This window comes from Chaetodon trifascialis, assembly GCF_039877785.1.
Source record: "Chaetodon trifascialis isolate fChaTrf1 chromosome 24 unlocalized genomic scaffold, fChaTrf1.hap1 SUPER_24_unloc_1, whole genome shotgun sequence".
Classification (NCBI taxonomy): Eukaryota; Metazoa; Chordata; class Actinopteri; order Chaetodontiformes; family Chaetodontidae; genus Chaetodon; species Chaetodon trifascialis.
The window spans coordinates 1,210,001-1,230,987 of record NW_027255838.1 but is presented as its reverse complement, the minus strand read 5'-3'; the positions used below and the strand labels follow the sequence as shown (position 1 = coordinate 1,230,987).

The following is a 20,987-nucleotide window of genomic DNA, read 5'->3' as shown; positions in this document are numbered from 1 at the left end:
CCGTTCCTGTCAGAAACACGCCACATTCAATCGCGTTTCAACTGCATTACGGCGTAAAAAACGCCGTTTTTTCCAGACTTTACGCCGTTTTTTACGCCGTAATGCGCAAAAAGAACGCCGCTTTTTACGCCGTAATGAAGTCCTCCGAGAACGCCCGTAAAATACGCGCGTTTGTGCACATCACGACGCGCGTAAAAAACGGCGTTTTCCCAGTATGATAATGATCTCCACCCTTCTTTTCTCTCGGCCACTCAACTTGAAGTGTCTGCGCCCAATCGCCGATCAAGACAAGCAGACCAAATCAGTTGAGCACAGATCTCCGTTGTGGCAAAGTTTGTCCGAACTCACCTTGTAGTTTCTCATAGGTAAATATTTTGGATGATAGGCAGGAATATATCCCATATATTAACTTCATCGTTATTTTAAATTCCTCTTCCATGCATCGTTTATTTATTTCTTTTTGTGGTTCATGCTTCTGTGTCATTGTTGATTCTGACTGCTGTAGCCGCTGAGGAATGAAGCAGGAAGTGGTGCAGTGGTTAGACTCCTTGTAGCAAACCCCAGGCAGACAATGGTGAAGCGTACTGATGTTTCACAAAGCATTTATTTATGTTCAGCCGTCAGCCTTGTTTTGAACACAAATGTACTTTTCTGTCCTTCACTCCTTTCTTCATGAAACACCGTAAGAGCTTGTTCCCGTTCAGCTAGGCGCTTATCATTTTCATACATCTCCTTTGCGTTGGACAGCAACACCGTGTGATCCGTTTTTCCTCTTCCCGTATGATTTTTCGTACTTTATGGATACGTGTCCCTCATGTCAAGTGACGCTTCTTAGCTGTACACTTCCTGTGCCGCCGGAAAGGCACCAAAATAAGAGCTCATAACATTGAAATACAAAAAAAAAAAAAAAAAGAAAAAAAAAAACATGGAGGGAACGGTTATTTTAACACTAACAAAACAAAGGCTTACAAAAACTGATGAACTGATCAACAGACCTTTTATAGGAGTCATTTACACTCCTGCTCTGTAATCAGTGTTCTGTTAGCTTGCAGATTCGAATCCAGTGAGTGGCATTGTTTACTTGGACCTTTTGCTGTTTATCTGTCATGCACCACCTTGCTATATTGTGATGTATTTGTTTGGATATAAACCCACTGACTGATAAACCCCTGTGTTAGTAAACAAGATGGCAGAAACCTGTGTGGACTTCCAATTTTTCCTCTCATTTCTGTCGATGTTTTGACGTTATTTAAACTCCCCTTCCATGCATTGCTAGGATATATAGACATATATTTTGGGTACACACACACACACACACACACACACACACACACACACACACACACACACACACATATATATATACTTTTTGGTTTGTTTGTTTGTTTGTTTGTTTGTTTGTTTGTTTGTTTGTTTTTTGGTTTTGCTCTGGTAAGAATTCTGGTAGAATCATGAAGGGAGGAAACACAGCTAAGATCATCATAATATATATCCCAGACATATATCCCAGTCAGTGCACTCAAAACAGTCCTATCTGATGACACAACAGCGGTGGGCCTCATCAGGGACGACAGCGACCTGGCCAACAGAGAAGAGGTGGCGCAGCTGGTGGGCTGGTGCAAAGCCAACAACCTGATCCTGAATGTGGATAAAACCAGTCATCATTGTTGTCTGCAGGAAGAGCCAGCCCAGTCACGCTCCACTTCTCCTCAACAACACGGCTGTGGAGGTGGTCAGCAGCACCAAGTTCCTGGGGGTGCACATCACAGACGACCTCACCTGGTCTGTGAACACTGCGTCACTGGTGAAAAGAGCCCAGCAACGCCTGCGCTTTCTGTGCAGGATGAGGAGAGCCCACCTGCCCCCGCCCAACCTCACGTCTACAGAAGCACCATAGAGAGCATCCTGACCAGCGGCTTCTCTGTGTGGTGTGGAGGCTGCAGTGCTGCTGACTGGAAGAATGTGAGGAGAGTGGTGAGGACAGCAGAGAAAATCATTGGGACTTCTCTTCCCTCCATTCACACATCTCTGCTGCTATTCTTTAACTTAACCTATATTCTACTGTTTATTGTACAATCTGTTTATTTCACATTCTGTTTATTTATATGTACTTTATGTTTTGTGCAGATGTGTAATGGAAATATATGTTCAACCCAAGTCCAATAATTTCATATCTTAATTCCAGATAGGTGAAGCATTGTAATGATCTTAGCTGTGTTTCCTCCCCTCCTGATTCTACCAGAAGGCTTACCATGTCTGTTATTTCTCTTTCCCTCTCCCTCATTCATGTGTCATCATCCCTCTTAAGTTTTCAGTTTCTACGCTGCTATTTTTATCTTGAATACTGACCAATAATTAAATGCAATAATTAATGCTGCAGGTTCCACTGGTGCCTGGACAGGATCCTGAGACAGTCCTCTTTGGAGCAGAGGCTCAGCGAGTACAGCTGCTCCAACTGAAAGGACACAAAACAAGGAGACAGGGATCAGAAGCAATCCACGAACACCTCAAGCATTTCTGGACGGTCAGACAAAACCAGAGAGCAACCAGGAGGGTGTGCTGTTGGTGTTTCCACTGTTAACACAGAAGCTTTGGACCAAATTACAAAAAATACCAATTCTTGTGATACTTCAACAAACTGAAATGTGAGCCATTACTACACACTTTTCACTTTTCTTAAAAAATAGCACACAGGTTCCCATTGCTATCCATATAATAGATTTATTCCCTGCAGCTTCTGGACTTTGTTTAAACCTGAAGAAATGTGAGCTGTTTCCTCTCAAAGACTGCGATGACTCCACCATCTACAATATTCCTATTAAAAACAAACTCACTTACCTTGGAATTACCATTGTTAAAAATCAGACAGGCAGATGTTCTGAAAATTTGAATATGATTATAGACAAGACGAGGAAAAAACTGGACCAATGGCTTCAAAGAGATTTGTCTTTGAAAGGCAGAGTTTTATTAACAAAGGCAGAGGGGTTGTCTCGTCTTACGCCGCTGCTCCCCTGGCTGTGAAAAACAGATCTGCAGTGCCATTGATAAGCTATTATTTAATTTGATACGGAAGAACAAGACGCATTGTGTGAAAAAATCTGTTGTTATGAACACCTATGACTCTGCTGGTCTAAACTTTCTTGACTTTACTACCCTCAACAATACCTTTAAAGTTACCTGGATAAAGCAGTTTTTACATAATCCTACATCCACTTGGAACTTTATACCCAAATATATTTTTTCTGCCATTGGAGGCCTTGAATATGTGCTATTATGTAATTCTAAAATAGAAAAACTTCCCATAACTCTATCAAACTTTCACAAGCGAATGCTGTTGGCATGGTCCTTAATCTATAAACACAACTTCTCGCCTCACAGATGCTTCATTTGGAATAATCAACATATCAAATATAAAAACATCTCTTTATTTTTTAATTGCTGCTTTAATAATAACATAGTTTTAGTTACCCAGCTACTCAATGATAATGGAAATCTGCTGAATTACACAGAATTCTTCCAAACATATGGTATTCCTGTTACCCCCAAAGACTTTGCAATTGTAATGGATGCCATTCCTTCTGGTATCCTGATGCTCTTAAGAGGTTCTGGAAAACCAGTTTGTCCTCCTTTAGACCCTACATTAACATCAGTGGGGATGTGTTTCTCTGTCAAAACTAAGAAAAAAATGGTCTCATCAGATCATTGTTTCAAACTGATGTTACTACTACCCCATATGTTGTTCAGTACTGCTCTAATATTGTTAATGGATTGAACTGGATCCAAAAATGGAATCTTCCAGACAAATATTTGATGACAAACAAAGTTAGAGAAGTGTCTTACAAATGAATCCATAAATACTATCCTGCCAAACACTATTTGCTGAGATTTGGGAGGAATGTATGTGTGAACTGTTCTTTGTGTGGATCTGAGCCTGAAACTATGTTGCACCTGTTCTGGAACTGTCATTATACTGCCACCTGCTGGACAGAAGTACTGCATTACATCACACTGAAGACTGACTCAGACTTCCTTTTGGAATGGACCAATATACTTTTTGGGGTTCATGATGTTAAAAGTAAAAAACATGTATGTCACAAACTTAATAATAATATTGGGTAAATATCACATACACAAAGCCAAATTTAGTCCCTCAACCCCCTGTTTTATTGCATTGCAAAAGGAAACAGAACAGTACATGGAAAGTATTTGTGACTCTAACAATAAGAAAGCTATGAAAACAAACCACTTGTGCTCTTTATTTTCTGTATTTATCTAATAGCCTACCCCCTGGCTGATGTCCAATTGTTTCTACCAATGTACATTATAATAACTGCTGTTGTCATGAAAATATTTTAATTAATTAAAAAAAAACAAAAATTTTACGGGACGGGTGGCAACCCTACCTATAATTGAGCTTGAACAGCCAATTGTGTGGAGAGATTGCTGCCCCATACAAAATAAAACAAATACAGAACAGAAATATGTCAGCTAAGACGCGACATTAATGATCCGTTAATGTCAGGAAGCACCCAACAAGCCATAGCTTCGATGAGCCACAGACGAACGGAGTTCGATTCACCTGATCTAATAAGCAATTGATGAAGCACTGAAAAAACACTTTAAAAACCTTCTCATGGTCATTTTTTAAGCCGAATTACTCAACAGAGCCTACTGATTACTTTCCCAGATGGAAAACACGCGGACCGACGCAGATTTTGGAGAAAAAGCGAGATAACTTTAAATTAGTGGATTTTTGACTGGGGTTCGGCGAGCCCCGCAGCGTCCCGTCGGAGTCCTCACTTCGGGACGAAAGCGATTGCCACACTGTCAAAAACAGTTATATTTCTCCGTAGATTTTACAAATAGATCATAAACTATCACTGAGTTTTAGGCGTGTTATTCAAATGTGTACTTTTTCCATAATGAGTCTTACCTGGACACAGTTTCATGCAAACGATGTCCTCGTGCGCCTGAGGTGAACGGCAGAGTCCCGTGATCTTGCTGGGCAGGTGGAGGTCTGCTATCCTGCACGTTCACATACAAGCAGATTGACAGTGTGTTATCTACTAATTTCCTTATCTGAGGAGGGTGGACCACAAAAAAATATCTTATTACTTAATTTCAGCTCTTTCATTCCTTCATTTTCATTTTTCTGTGTGCAGTTTCACAGCATGGACAGATTCATTTAATAATATGCCAACAATTTCAAAGACTTGTTTCTTTATTTAAAGCTGCTTACTGTTTGCCTTAATTAGCCAAATTTGCTTGAAATGAGTTGATATATGCAGATCTATGTGATTTAAATAACTGAAAGGGAGACTTCACTGACTTTACATCAATTATTGTTCAATTGCACATATAAAGAGGGAGAGAGAGAGAGAGAGAGAGAGAGAGAGAGAGAGAGAGAGAGAGAGAGAGAGAGAGAGAGAGAGAATGACAGACAGATGCTCAGCGTTTTGGCCTATCCTGCTTTTGCGACTGAGGCTGTCGTTTGCACTGTTGGCCACTAGATGGAGACAAATGATAAGGCTTGGCAGACTGAGCCGGTCCTCTGGAGCCAGCTCCTAAGAGATTTATGAACGATAGAAATCAGGCAAACACACAAGATTAAGCAGCTGTATGTGCCGTGACAGACAAAGAGACCCCCCCTCTTTCTGTTTGTTTTATCCCCTCACCTGTCAAATCTGTCTCTTCTCTGTCGTTTGCATTTCCAATCTTATTTCATTACGTGGCGCGTGCTCCGTCCTTGGACCTTTACTGTTACTGTTGTTACATTATTAATATTTACTGTTTTAATGACACTGTAACATTTTCACCCTCCCATTCACTTCTCATGGGAAAGCCCATTTCGGGGCATCAATAAACAATTTCCTCTCACCTACTGTGCTGTCTAACAGTTTCTGACAACAGCCCAGTGGAACTATTTCATTTCAAGCGCTTGATTTCACCCTTTCTCATTTTTTTTCCACCTAAAGTCAAAGCTTGTGTAACCCTGAGTGTCACAGGGGAGACACAGCAGGGGGGCCATTTGCAGCGTTGACACTGGAACAACGGAGCCAATCCGACGTACAGGACGGAGGCTATGGCCGCCCTGATTGGCTGAGAGGGCGCGTGATCAACAAGTGTTGCTGTGCAGGGCGGGCTGAAAGTTTTCAGAAGGAGTCGGAAGATAGACAGGTAAGATGTCCCCTTCAAAAAGTCCACATTTTAAGCTTATTCTGTGTGTCTTAACGCATTTTTATGTGAAATTAAACTGATTCTACTGTTTATTAGTTTACTGTTTATTAGTCTATTTCTGTCTGTCCTGAGATTGGTTAACAGTGATTGACATTTCAGGCATTTCACGCGGGTGACACGCGCACACGCCGCACAGAAATGACCAGGATAACGGCCACCGTTGTTTTGTTTTTTTTTTGTTTGTTTGTTTGTTTGTTTTCTTATTGAACAGAAAGAGAAATTAGTGATGTGTCGGTCACAAATTTATGTGTCATTTATGAGATCAGAGCCACCCCTCCCCACCCCAGTGTGTGTGTGTGTGTGTGTGTGTGTGTGTGTTCATGGTAATGAAGGAAAATATCTCCCAGTGTAACAGTGCGGCTCATTGATGTGTTTGTAATACTGCTTGAACAATAGTGGAGCTCGGTGGCACTTGTTATGAGGATACATTCAAGGCTGGTTCAGGACAGCACATGGGATTCGTTGACAATGACAAAAATATAGTAAATAATTTGTATGTAAGCAATTGTTGAAACACAAGCTTACAGGACAGCACTTGAACTATCCAGGAGACTCCATCATGTCTGTGTTGAGGAACATTGTAGTTTTGAGTAACAGAAATCTTTCACATGTGAGCTTAGAGGAAGAAATGCCTCTAAGCCAGCGTCTCTGCACACTTCGCTTGGTCCATGTCAACATTTCAACATTTGCCCTTTTCATTGTCACTGATGTACAGGAAGAATCCTTGTAAGCTTGTAAGCTTCTCTTAAAAATGTCCATTTAGTCTATATCCATGTCTGTGATCTTGTTTCAGGCTGTTCTGAAGCAGAACTTCACTGACTGCTTTGTTTTAGTCTTTCTGGACCCCCAAGCTGGAAAAACAGTGAGTTATTATACTGATATGATCATTAGTGTAACACTATAGTCGTGCAAACATCTCAGCAATGTTTCCTTTTTGTTACTATTTCCATTTCATCCACCTCCAACGTCCTGGATGTGGTGGTGTGTTACAGCTGCCCGCCCTCAGACTCTCACTGTCTCCATCATCACACTCTGTTGAACTGTCAGCGTGAGTTTTGTGAATCTTGCTGGAAGTTGATGAGGAAGGTGTTGGGGACTCACCGAGGCCACAGTGCCATTTACACTATATGCAGCATGATGGAGGAGAGGGTGCACATGGAGGATGCACCATTGTTGAGAGGAGCTGTGTTCTTTGTTGGAATGGCACTATAGGGTTCACACAGACTCCCCGCCCTCAAAAACACACCTACGCTTGTTCTGCCATCCTTCTACAAGGCCATGTCAAGCTGCAGGTGGTCGCCTGGGACATCTCGCTGGGAATCACAGAGCGCCTGCTGCAGCAGATCCAGACAATAGGCAGTGCGGCCGAGCCAGGAGAAATCGGGGAGAGCGTGCTTTGGCCTGATGGCTTTTGGCAAAGGTCACGGCCACATCGTCTTCGACCTTTTCACCCAGGTGACAGAGCAAAGTGTCCCCTCCATCTCTGCAGACCAAGTTTGTATTTATGAGCATTTCTCTCATTCTGTTTACTCTTTTCTCTTGTTTCCCACTTGCCGACTGTATACTTTAACTTTAACCAAAGGGTCGATTCTGTAACATCATGTATTATTTGTACCACATATTGATCTGACTTTAAATGAGGCTTTCCACTGTGTCATTTCATGTTGCCTCAGCCCAACCGCTCTGTCTGTGTCTGCCTGCCTGCCTGCCGTCGCCCCCTCTGGTGGCCGCTGAGGGGACCTGCATGGACCACACTTTGGATTCGGCTGTGAAGCTGCGCGACACCTGACAGTTCAGCTGGAGCGAGAGGAACGAGAAAAGAAGATGATTCCCCGGTGCGGAACTGACAAACCGATCTGTGCTGATTTCTGATCTTTGTATGGTCTATATACATTTAAGGTCTCCCCTCTTCCCCTCTCCCCTCCCCTAACCCTTCTCCCCCCTCCCCCCAGCAAAAGATGTGGGCCGGTCTGGTCCAAAATGCCTGGGTCGATTTCTTGTCCCAGTCCGCCCCTGCTAGCGAGTGTGCTAAGTTGGCTGTTTTGCTGTTTGGGTAATAATAGGTGTTGATTGCTCGGAGGGGTGTTTGCTTGTGTCATGGAGCTGTTCAATGCTGGTGTTTTGTGGCACAGAGTTGTGCGGTCCAGTCCACAGTTTAAGTAGACTGCTGCTGTTCTGTCTCTGTCAGGCTTAAGAGCGAATTCCCGAGGAGTTCATTGGGGGATTTGTTTGTGTGCTGTGAACGTGGCTAGAGCAGTCGTCTCGGGAGCACGTCCGAGGCTGCAGGGGACGTCGCCAATAGTTGGTTGCTTCACCGGGCTTGTGGGTTTTAGTGCACCAATTTAAAGTCTGACATAGTTGTGTTAGACATGGTGCATTGTTATCATTATTATCATTATCATCATTCTTCTTCTTCTTCTTCTTATTATTATTATTATTATTAGTAGTAGTAGTAGTATAGTAATAAGAACTAGACAATTTCCCCCTGGGAAATTTTGAAAGGGCCACGGGGGCTACTGCCGGACAATGCGAGCAGCTGCTAATACTAAGCTAACATTAGCATGTCAAATAACACATTAAAAACATCTGAACCACCATTAGAATGCCTTTAACAATCATTTTAGCCAATGTTAGCATTTTAGCATTAGCATGTTAGCATTGTGGCTAATGCTAACAGGGCAACATCATTCAATACCTCACTAACATTTACAACTCACCAGTAATAGGCTAGGCTGTGGCTCTTTGTCAAGCCACTGCATAGCTGCAGCTGAAGCTACATATGTGTGTGTGGGAGAGGAGTGCTGAGGTTGCCACAGCAACTTGAGGTGGCCTGATCAATGATGTCACCCACTCAGACACAGGTGCAGACACACATGCATTGTATCGGAGTCAATGAGGAGCAGACACAGAAACGTCTGAATTTGGCCTCTGCGCATCCCTCGAACAAACGCTTCTTACATGAAGACTGAAAGCCCTATTGCCAAAATTTCTTCACCATCAGAGCTACAAGGCTTTGCTGTACACACTGATCACTTTCTTTTTCCGCTGGGGTCAGAAATGCGGATTTTACAGCAGTTAAAAACATGGTTGGTTTCTGTCTTTCCCGTTTTTGATTTGTATTGGACCTTATGGGCGAGGTCAGAGGTACTCTCCTCACTCAGAGGCTCATATATCAAAAACCGTAAGTCCTATCTCTTAGCCAGGCACATTGTGAGAATCAGCGCAAGCAGCACTACATCTCTGGAAATTTTCACATGCGTAGATCGAAATTTGTGCTTTGGAGGAGCGTGGAAAGAAAAAGTTTCAGACAATTTTCAGAGCTTCTCTCCACTCTGGCAGTTAATCCCCTCCACTCTAGCGTGAACATTCCGTGCAATACACACCCATTATAAACTCACAATTTCTCCCAAAACGCTCACGGTCATTGAACGGCAACTGCTCAAAAAGTCTACAACCTATCAAAACGAAATTTAATACACTAATAGACAAGACTTGTGTCTACGTTTTAAAGTTGGAATGGAGTCTCTAGGTGAAAGTATGCCGGAGCAGTAGTCCTTTGAAAAAGAGGGAAATTTTTTCGCATTTTTCGGCTCGTCCCATTCATTTCTTATAGGATTTTTTCATGCGTCACTAATAACAGTAACGGTTCAAGGACGAAGCACACACCAAGAAATGAACTTGGGACATGGGAGCAAGACTGGTGTGTTCAGTGCCCCCGAATTAGGGGGTGCACTTTTCAGGCCATGGATGTGCTGTCGATGTGTGTTTTTGTTTGTGCAGCTGCTTGATTTCTATCATTCATAAATCTCTCAGGAGCTGGCTCTACAGCAGGCATGTCCAAACTATTGCACAAAGGGCCGAGTGGCTGAAGGTTTTCTTTCCAACCAAGCAGCAGCACACCAGACTTGACTCATTTCATCAGCTGATCTCAGTCTGCAGACAGCTGATTGGTCAGGCTGCATCCTCTTGACTGGTTGGAGGAAAAACCTGCAGCCACACGGCCCTTTGTGGAATAGTTTGGACATGCCTGCTCTGGAGGATTCTCTGGGTGCCTTTCATTACGTTGAATTGTGCCTCCTCGTCTCCTCGCTCCTTCGTCGACCCGAAAGTCATTTCCCCTCCGCCATGATGAAGGATCTTCCAATTGCTTAAATGTACCTGAAGGAGACGAGGAGCGAGGAGAGAGGAGGCTTCTGAAGGAGATCAGAGTGAGGATACACCGGTGTAGCCTACGCGGAAGTAGGCTATTATTTAAGGGGCGTGTCGTATGAAACGCAATATCACGCACCGTCAGTCTGTGCTCGATATATCTGGCACTTTAGGATATAAAGGTGACTTTAACTACGAATACTTGTGGCATCACACAGAGCAGCTTTTTTTCTTTCTTTTAGTTTTATTTTTTGAGTGGTCGTCAAACAACACAAACCCATACATATATTAGATTATTTAAAAGAAAGTTTAAATGATTCACATATTTAAAACAAATTACAAAATTAAAGACTACTGTGTGTTTTTAGAAATTGTTCTTAAATAAAGGCTTCTATGTGCGTTCAGCTGCAGTCCCTTTGACAGCTAATACAGCTGTGCAAACGTCATCAGTAACTGACGTCGCTTCGGACTGAAGCTGTGGAATGAAAAGCAGCCACTGAGTCTGTCCCAGCAGCAAAGCCTTATCATTTGCCTCCATCTAGTGGTCAACAGAACAAATGACAGCCTCAGTCACAAAAGCAGGAAAGGCCAAAACACACACTGAGCGTCTGTCTGTCTGTCTGTCTGTCTGTCTGTCTGTCTGTCCCTCTTTCTTCCTCTTTCTGCAATTGAACAATAATGAGTGACAATTGTATTGTATTTATTAAGTCACAATGTTTTCCATGAAAGTGAAATGAATTACGTACAAAAAACACAAAGACACACACAAGTAAACAACAACAAACTGTGACAAATCTCCACTTAACAACTTTCTCAGTTGCTTATGAACACACACTCGATCAATGTCATTAAAAAGTAAGGACTGGGGTGTTCAGCGGCCCCCAATCGGGGGGCACAGGTGTCGGGCCATTGATGTGTTGTTGACGTGTGTTTTTGTTTGTGCAGGTGCTCATGCAGACCCGGGGGGTATTCCAGAAAGCGGGTTATGTGAAAACTCAGAGTAAGTTAAGCCTGAGATGAGGGAAACTATGAGTTTTCTGTTCCAGAAAGAGAGGTAACTGAAACTCTGAGTCAGTCACCATGGTAACAGATTCTGTGAACATAACCTGCTCGCTGGCAGGTTTACTTTAAGAAACCCTGAGTTTCTACCTGTCTCCACATGAAGAAAGCTGTTAGACATGGATTACCCGTTCATTCCCAATCCGATTGATATCGAAGCCCAACTGATTCGAAACGCTTTACGTCACGAGAGAATCTTCCGACCGAGTTTAGGTGTCCCGTCATTTCCAGAGGAATATCTGTTCAAACGCTACCGCTTTTCATCAAACGGTATAATTTATCTGGATAACATTCTCCGGCCATACATCACCAACCTCACACACCGCGGACATGCGCTCACATCACAGCAAATTTTACGCATAGTGCTACGTTTTTCTTTTTGCAAACGGTAGTTTTTTGTACAATATTGAGGATGCAGAGCACTTCGGAAAGGCAACAGTGTGTAGAGCTGTGAGGAAAGTGACCTCGCACTGAAACGCCTATGATGGTAGCAATGATGGTAGAGACTGGTGACTGATGTAGAAATCATATATTCTTTTATTTTAAATTATGATATACATTCTGCTGCGACCTCAGAGTGGGTTCAGTAGCTTAATTAGCTGGTATTTTGCAGGGCTTCCAAATGTGATAGGATGCATAGATGGGACACAAATTCCCATTACAGCACCTGCAGAACACAAAGGGCACTATGTGAATAGAAAATCCTTTCAGAGCATCAATGTCCAGGTTTATGACCTACCATCTTAAAAATTTTGTACATGAAAATGTATACATTACAATACACTGTAACACATGTCATTCTCTGCACTGTGAAGATCATATGTGATGCAGCTTACATCATTACAAATGTAGAAGCCAGGTGGCCTAGCTCTGTACATGACTCCTGGATCTACTGGGAGTGTAGTCTGAGCAACAGATTTGCACGAGGTAAGGAAGCTAAAACTTGTACAAATGTTCTTTGTCTCCCTTTTTAATACACTCAAATGTGTCCTCTATAATTACAGGAGTGCTTGATACTGGGGGGTTGAGGCTATCCATGTCAGCCCACTCTGTTGACCCCTTACCCTGACCCTGAGCCGGGGCCCCAACAACGTTTTAATGTGGCCCACTGCAGGACTAGAGCCTGGGTTGAGATGGCCATAGGCATACTCAAATCCAGGTTCCAGTGCCTGTGTTAGCTCAGGGTCATCCCAGAGAGGGCATGTGACATCATTGTGGCATGTGTTGTTCTCCATAATATTGCAACTATTAGAGGAGAGCAACACCCTGCCGTACAAATGAATGACCCTGAGGATGACCATCCCATCCACCCTGCAGACGTCCAGGATGGAAGGGCTGTAAGGGACCTAAACAGCAGAAACTACTTTTGATTAAAACAGTCAAATAATGACAAATTCACATGTGGTTTGGTCTTCTTTATTCCCTAAAAGTACAAAAGCAGCAGTCAGGATTTGTAATATAGTTCCATCCATTAACATATTTCACCTGTGAAGTGCATCCACCTCAACTGGAGTTCCAGTAATAGAATTTCAAGGTCTGTTTTTCTAATCTGCCGATCCAAATAGACCATTTCCTTTTCACTTTTCTCTATACTCTTCATGAGGTCGACTCTATACAACTCCTTCACTGGTAACTGGGAAACTTATGGATGACATTTAAATCCTACAGTTCTACATACAGATTTAACATGGTATTGACCAAAAATCTGACTGTGTCAAGCTGCCCTGTGGAAGTTGATGGACGCTCCTCCTGCTGATGCCCAGTCGTTCTGTTGAAGGACAAGAATGTGCTAGTTGTTTGTCCATTATCTATGCTCATCACTTCAGTGTACATGTCCAACTCCACATTCCACTCCAGAATGTAAAGGAATGTGAATGGGCAGAGCACTGCCAGTAGCTCTACATAATATTAAGACACACTTCAGTAGGCCTCACTGGATTGCTCCCTGTGGCAGCAGACAGTGTTTCATCATCATCATCATCATCCTCCTGTGATGAAGGAAAATATACTGTTTCAGAATACTTTGGTGGTTGAGGTGGTCCTCCACCCATTTTTCGGGCCTCTGCCATCTCTCTGTTGGCTGAGCAGAACTCAAATGTTAATCTTTTTTTTTTTAATTAGTATTTTATTGAGTGTTCGTGGACACATCGTCACATTTTAAATGACCTCAATACCTATAAAATAAAAATGTGTAAACATTGTATCAAGTGTTAATCTACTAAGTGGGATATTAAGTGAGATGACATGTTAAAACAACATGTTGTTAGGGGTTTAAATTACTACTTGAAGTCGCCAATGAATTAATGTTCACTTTGTTTAATAGCCTAAGTCAATTAAAAAAATAAAATTAAAATCAAAGTGAGGTACAATCATAGCCTAGCAAAATCTGCCTTACCTTTTTGAATGATGTTTTTATATTTCATTTTTCGCTGATTCTTTCTCCCCTGTTGGATTGCACCTAAATGAAAATCAGATTTTATTCCTACTTACATTCATAACTGTATGCTACGATCTTAAGTACGGTTAAATGTTAAGTCAATGGAATAGTACATTCAAACTTACACGTTGTCTCGGGTAGCAGTTTTCTCCCATGCCGTTTCTCTCTCCTTCGCTGCTGCAGCGGTGATATATTTACGCCGAAATATGTGCTCATACTCCACATAGGCCTGCAATAAGACCTCCAACTCCATCGGGGTAAAATAACTTGATCTTTCTTTCTTTTTTTCTTTGTTTTTTTTTTTCAGTTGTCATGGTGACTCGTGGTATCGGGGCTCTATTGATGATGGCTTTTTATAGTGGTTATGCACGCGCACAACTCAAGGTTAACATATTCAGAGTTGATTGAACTAACTCAGATCAACTGTTCTGGAACCGGATACTCAGAGTTTCCCATCTCACAGTAAGTCAACTCAGAGTTCAGAGATAAACTCAGAGTTTGTTGAACCTCGGACCTGGAATACCCCCCCCCCCCCCGTATCCTCCTCAAGAAGGGCAGAGGTGAATCCACGCATCCCAACAGACAATAAAACAGCATAAAAAAGGACTTTGCACTGGCTCCCTGTAAAGTTTAGAATAGAATTTAAAATTCTCCTCCTTACTTACAAAGCCATAAATGGCCAGGCACCTTCTTATCTTAAAGAGCTCATAGTACCTTATTGCCCCACTCGAACACTGCGTTCCCAGAATGCATTTCTACTTATGGTTCCTAAAGTCTCAAAAAGCAGAACAGGAGTCAGAGCATTTAGCTATCAAGCTCCTCTCCTGTGGAACCATCTTCCAGTCTTTGTCCGGGAGGCAGACACTGTCTCTACATTTAAGAGTAGACTTAAAACTTTCCTTTTTGATAAAGCTTATAGTTAGGGCTGGCTCAGGCTGGTCCTGGACCAGCCCCTAGTTATGCTGCTATAGGATTAGACTGTTGGGGGACATCCAAAGACACACCGAGCTCCTCCGTCCTTCTGTCCCTCTCCATCCGCACGCTCTCATGTCCTACCACGGCGTGTTACTAACTTAGCTCCTTCCCCGGAGTCTCTGTGCTTTGTCGTCTTGCAGGTTCCCATGGACAGTGGCTGAATCTGGATTGTGGATTTCAGCTGCATCTCCTGCCTTGGCCCTGCCTGACATCCACTGCAACTGCAACTGCTGTTATTACATCCACTGTCACTGTTACTGTGACTGCATGTCTGTCTCTCTGTCTCTGTCTCTCTCTCTCTGTCTCTCTCTCTCTCTGACTGCTTTTCTTTCTGTCTGTCTGTCTGTCTGTCTGTCTGTCTGTCTGTCTGTCTGTCTGTCTGTCTGTCTGTCTGTCTCACTCTCCCTCTCTTGCTCTTCCTCTCTCACCCAACCGGTCGAGGCAGATGGCCGCCCACCCAGAGTCTGGTTCTGCTCGAGGTTTCTGCCTGTTAAAAGGAAGTTTTTCCTCGCCACTGTCGCCAAGTGCTTGCTCATGGGGGAATTGTTGGTTTCTTTGTAGATAAAAGAGCTTGGTCTGTACCAGCTCTATATGGAAAGTGTCCTGAGACAACTTCTGTTGTGATTTGGCGCTATACAAATAAAATTGAATTGAATTGAATTGAAATCAACAACATATGTGTCTACGTGATATCACACAAAAAGACTATGACAAATAATATTGCCTTGGCAAGGATGGCTCATGCTGGTGATAACAAATTTCTCCGAAAGAAGCACGTGTAAGCTGTTGGTTAGGGGGCACATTGAACTTTGCTCCATCAGGCCCGTGTGTGCAAAGTAAAGTATATCCATTGATTGACTTGTCTCTGTTGGAAATCAGATTTGTTGGAGTGAAGAATAAAAGCGGCCTCGACATTTGGAAAGACGTGAAAGGAGCGAGCCCTCACACCCCAGAGTGTACATAGCGAGGGCACATGTATAAAAAGCTTGTGCGCATCAGCCTTTGTGGCTTACGGCCATACCAGCCTGACAACGCCCGATCTCGTCCGATCTCGGAAGCTAAGCAGGGTCGGGCCTGCTTAGTACCTGGATGGGAGACCGCCTGGGAATACCAGGTGCTGTAAGCCTTTTCTGGTGCTGTAAGCCTTTTCTTCTCGACTTCGGTGCAATGGCCGTCCACACTGAGAAGAAAGTAGCACCACGGAACAGGGGGCTTGCAACACACAAGTGAAACCATGAGAGGCTGCTCCCGCAGAACAGGAGCAGAAAAGAAGCGCAGTATGTCGTCGGTAATAAGAGCTCTCTGTATCCTCCTCAAGAAGGGCAGAGGTGAATCCACGCATCCCAACAGACAATAAAACAGCATAAAAAAGGAAATCAACAACATATGTGTCTACGTGATATCATACAAAAAGACTATGACAAATAATATTGCCTTGGCAAGGATGGCTCATGCTGGTGATAACAAATTTCTCCGAAAGAAGCACGTGTAAGCTGTTGGTTAGGGGGCACATTGAACTTTGCTCCATCAGGCCCGTGTGTGCAAAGAAAAGTATATCCATTGATTGACTTGTCTCCGTTGGAAATCAGATTTGTTGGAGTGAAGAATAAAAGCGGCCTCGACATTTGGAAAGACGTGAAAGGAGCGAGCCCTCACACCCCAGAGTGTACATAGCGAGGGCACATGTATAAAAAGCTTGTGCGCATCAGCCTTTGTGGCTTACGGCCATACCAGCCTGACAACCCCCGATCTCGGAAGCTAAGCAGGGTCGGGCCTGGTTAGTACTTGGATGGGAGACCGCCTGGGAATACCAGGTGCTGTAAGCCTTTTCTTCTCGACTTCGGTGCGATGGCCGTCCACACTGAGAAGAAAGTAGCACCACGGAACAGGGGGCTTGCAACACACAAGGGAAACCATGAGAGGCGGCTCCCGCAGAACAGGAGCAGAAAAGAAGCGCAGTATGTCGTCGGTAATAAGAGCTCTTTGTATCCTCCTCAAGAAGGGCAGAGGTGAATCCACGCATCCCAACAGACAATAAAACAGCATAAAAAAGGAAATCAACAACATATGTGTCTACGTGATATCATACAAAAAGACTATGACAAATAATATTGCCTTGGCAAGGATGGCTCATGCTGGTGATAACAAATTTCTCCGAAAGAAGCACGTGTAAGCTGTTGGTTAGGGGGCACATTGAACTTTGCTCCATCAGGCCCGTGTGTGCAAAGAAAAGTATATCCATTGATTGACTTGTCTCCGTTGGAAATCAGATTTGTTGGAGTGAAGAATAAAAGCGGCCTCGACATTTGGAAAGACGTGAAAGGAGCGAGCCCTCACATCCCAGAGTGTACATAGCGAGGGCACATGTATAAAAAGCTTGTGCGCATCAGCCTTTGTGGCTTACGGCCATACCAGCCTGACAACGCCCGATCTCGTCCGATCTCGGAAGCTAAGCAGGGTCGGGCCTGGTTAGTACTTGGATGGGAGACCGCCTGGGAATACCAGGTGCTGTAAGCCTTTTCTGGTGCTGTAAGCCTTTTCTTCTCGACTTCGGTGCGATGGCCGTCCACACTGAGAAGAAAGTATCACCACGGAACAGGGGGCTTGCAACACACAAGTGAAACCATGAGAGGCTGCTCCCGCAGAACAGGAGCAGAAAAGAAGCGCAGTATGTCGTCGGTAATAAGAGCTCTCTGTATCCTCCTCAAGAAGGGCAGAGGTGAATCCACGCATCCCAACAGACAATAAAACAGCATAAAAAAGGAAATCAACAACATATGTGTCTACGTGATATCATACAAAAAGACTATGACAAATAATATTGCCTTGGCAAGGATGGCTCATGCTGGTGATAACAAATTTCTCCGAAAGAAGCACGTGTAAGCTGTTGGTTAGGGGGCACATTGAACTTTGCTCCATCAGGCCCGTGTGTGCAAAGAAAAGTATATCCATTGATTGACTTGTCTCCGTTGGAAATCAGATTTGTTGGAGTGAAGAATAAAAGCGGCCTCGACATTTGGAAAGACGTGAAAGGAGCGAGCCCTCACACCCCAGAGTGTACATAGCGAGGGCACATGTATAAAAAGCTTGTGCGCATCAGCCTTTGTGGCTTACGGCCATACCAGCCTGACAACGCCCGATCTCGTCCGATCTCGGAAGCTAAGCAGGGTCGGGCCTGGTTAGTACTTGGATGGGAGACCGCCTGGGAATACCAGGTGCTGTAAGCCTTTTCTGGTGCTGTAAGCCTTTTCTTCTCGACTTCGGTGCGATGGCCGTCCACACTGAGAAGAAAGTAGCACCACGGAACAGGGGGCTTGCAACACACAAGTGAAACCATGAGAGGCTGCTCCCGCAGAACAGGAGCAGAAAAGAAGCGCAGTATGTCGTCGGTAATAAGAGCTCTCTGTATCCTCCTCAAGAAGGGCAGAGGTGAATCCACGCATCCCAACAGACAATAAAACAGCATAAAAAAGGAAATCAACAACATATGTGTCTACGTGATATCATACAAAAAGACTATGACAAATAATATTGCCTTGGCAAGGATGGCTCATGCTGGTGATAACAAATTTCTCCGAAAGAAGCACGTGTAAGCTGTTGGTTAGGGGGCACATTGAACTTTGCTCCATCAGGCCCGTGTGTGCAAAGAAAAGTATATCCATTGATTGACTTGTCTCCGTTGGAAATCAGATTTGTTGGAGTGAAGAATAAAAGCGGCCTCGACATTTGGAAAGACGTGAAAGGAGCGAGCCCTCACATCCCAGAGTGTACATAGCGAGGGCACATGTATAAAAAGCTTGTGCGCATCAGCCTTTGTGGCTTACGGCCATACCAGCCTGACAACGCCCGATCTCGTCCGATCTCGGAAGCTAAGCAGGGTCGGGCCTGGTTAGTACTTGGATGGGAGACCGCCTGGGAATACCAGGTGCTGTAAGCCTTTTCTGGTGCTGTAAGCCTTTTCTTCTCGACTTCGGTGCGATGGCCGTCCACACTGAGAAGAAAGTAGCACCACGGAACAGGGGGCTTGCAACACACAAGTGAAACCATGAGAGGCTGCTCCCGCAGAACAGGAGCAGAAAAGAAGCGCAGTATGTCGTCGGTAATAAGAGCTCTCTGTATCCTCCTCAAGAAGGGCAGAGGTGAATCCACGCATCCCAACAGACAATAAAACAGCATAAAAAAGGAAATCAACAACATATGTGTCTACGTGATATCATACAAAAAGACTATGACAAATAATATTGCCTTGGCAAGGATGGCTCATGCTGGTGATAACAAATTTCTCCGAAAGAAGCACGTGTAAGCTGTTGGTTAGGGGGCACATTGAACTTTGCTCCATCAGGCCCGTGTGTGCAAAGAAAAGTATATCCATTGATTGACTTGTCTCCGTTGGAAATCAGATTTGTTGGAGTGAAGAATAAAAGCGGCCTCGACATTTGGAAAGACGTGAAAGGAGCGAGCCCTCACACCCCAGAGTGTACATAGCGAGGGCACATGTATAAAAAGCTTGTGCGCATCAGCCTTTGTGGCTTACGGCCATACCAGCCTGACAACGCCCGATCTCGTCCGATCTCGGAAGCTAAGCAGGGTCGGGCCTGGTTAGTACTTGGATGGGAGACCGCCTGGGAATACCAGGTGCTGTAAGCCTTTTCTGGTGCTGTAAGCCTTTTCTTCTCGACTTCGGTGTGATGGCCGTCCACACTGAGAAGAAAGTAGCACCACGGAACAGGGGGCTTGCAACACACAAGTGAAACCATGAGAGGCTGCTCCCGCAGAACAGGAGCAGAAAAGAAGCGCAGTATGTCGTCGGTAATAAGAGCTCTCTGTATCCTCCTCAAGAAGGGCAGAGGTGAATCCACGCATCCCAACAGACAATAAAACAGCATAAAAAAGGAAATCAACAACATATGTGTCTACGTGATATCATACAAAAAGACTATGACAAATAATATTGCCTTGGCAAGGATGGCTCATGCTGGTGATAACAAATTTCTCCGAAAGAAGCACGTGTAAGCTGTTGGTTAGGGGGCACATTGAACTTTGCTCCATCAGGCCCGTGTGTGCAAAGAAAAGTATATCCATTGATTGACTTGTCTCCGTTGGAAATCAGATTTGTTGGAGTGAAGAATAAAAGCGGCCTCGACATTTGGAAAGACGTGAAAGGAGCGAGCCCTCACACCCCAGAGTGTACATAGCGAGGGCACATGTATAAAAAGCTTGTGCGCATCAGCCTTTGAGGCTTACGGCCATACCAGCCTGACAAAGCCCGATTTCGTCCGATCTCGGAAGCTAAGCAGGGTCGGGCCTGGTTAGTACTTGGATGGGAGACCGCCTGGGAATACCAGGTGCTGTAAGCCTTTTCTTCTCGACTTCGGTGCGATGGCCGTCCACACTGAGAAGAAAGTAGCACCACGGAACAGGGGGCTTGCAACACACAAGTGAAACCATGAGAGGCTGCTCCCGCAGAACAGGAGCAGAAAAGAAGCGCAGTATGTCGTCGGTAATAAGAGCTCTCTGTATCCTCCTCAAGAAGGGCAGAGGTGAATCCACGCATCCCAACAGACAATAAAACAGCATAAAAAAGGAAATCAACAACATATGTGTCTACGTGATATCATACAAAAAGACTATGACAAATAATATTGCCTTGGCAAGGATGGCTCATGCTGGTGATAACAAATTTCTCCGAAAGAAGCACGTGTAAGCTGTTGGTTAGGGGGCACATTGAACTTTGCTCCATCAGGCCCGTGTGTGCAAAGAAAAGTATATCCATTGATTGACTTGTCTCCGTTGGAAATCAGATTTGTTGGAGTGAAGAATAAAAGCGGCCTCGACATTTGGAAAGACGTGAAAGGAGCGAGCCCTCACACCCCAGAGTGTACATAGCGAGGGCACATGTATAAAAAGCTTGTGCGCATCAGCCTTTGTGGCTTACGGCCATACCAGCCTGACAACGCCCGATCTCGTCCGATCTCGGAAGCTAAGCAGGGTCGGGCCTGGTTAGTACTTGGATGGGAGACCGCCTGGGAATACCAGGTGCTGTAAGCCTTTTCTTCTCGACTTCGGTGCGATGGCCGTCCACACTGAGAAGAAAGTAGCACCACGGAACAGGGGGCTTGCAACACACAAG

At 44.2% G+C, this 20,987-nt stretch overlaps 7 non-coding genes and 1 pseudogene across 7 annotated transcripts; all 8 read left to right on the top strand.

Moving 5' to 3' along the window:
* The first annotated feature begins 15,864 nt into the window (after nt 1-15,864).
* LOC139328334 (5S ribosomal RNA) lies at nt 15,865-15,983 on the top strand. The gene has a single exon (XR_011601918.1). It is a non-coding gene; the product is annotated as a 5S ribosomal RNA (ribosomal RNA).
* Nucleotides 15,984-16,574: 591 nt separating this feature from the next.
* Nucleotides 16,575-16,683, top strand: LOC139328405 (5S ribosomal RNA; annotated as a pseudogene).
* Nucleotides 16,684-17,255: 572 nt separating this feature from the next.
* Nucleotides 17,256-17,374, top strand: LOC139328189 (5S ribosomal RNA). The gene has a single exon (XR_011601779.1). It is a non-coding gene; the product is annotated as a 5S ribosomal RNA (ribosomal RNA).
* Nucleotides 17,375-17,965: 591 nt separating this feature from the next.
* On the top strand, nt 17,966-18,084 carry LOC139328188 (5S ribosomal RNA). Its single transcript, XR_011601778.1, has one exon. It is a non-coding gene; the product is annotated as a 5S ribosomal RNA (ribosomal RNA).
* A 591-nt stretch (nt 18,085-18,675) lies between these two features.
* On the top strand, nt 18,676-18,794 carry LOC139328187 (5S ribosomal RNA). The gene has a single exon (XR_011601777.1). It is a non-coding gene; the product is annotated as a 5S ribosomal RNA (ribosomal RNA).
* A 591-nt stretch (nt 18,795-19,385) lies between these two features.
* LOC139328186 (5S ribosomal RNA) lies at nt 19,386-19,504 on the top strand. Its single transcript, XR_011601776.1, has one exon. It is a non-coding gene; the product is annotated as a 5S ribosomal RNA (ribosomal RNA).
* A 591-nt stretch (nt 19,505-20,095) lies between these two features.
* Nucleotides 20,096-20,214, top strand: LOC139328348 (5S ribosomal RNA). Its single transcript, XR_011601932.1, has one exon. It is a non-coding gene; the product is annotated as a 5S ribosomal RNA (ribosomal RNA).
* Nucleotides 20,215-20,786: 572 nt separating this feature from the next.
* On the top strand, nt 20,787-20,905 carry LOC139328185 (5S ribosomal RNA). Its single transcript, XR_011601775.1, has one exon. It is a non-coding gene; the product is annotated as a 5S ribosomal RNA (ribosomal RNA).
* Nucleotides 20,906-20,987: the final 82 nt, after the last annotated feature.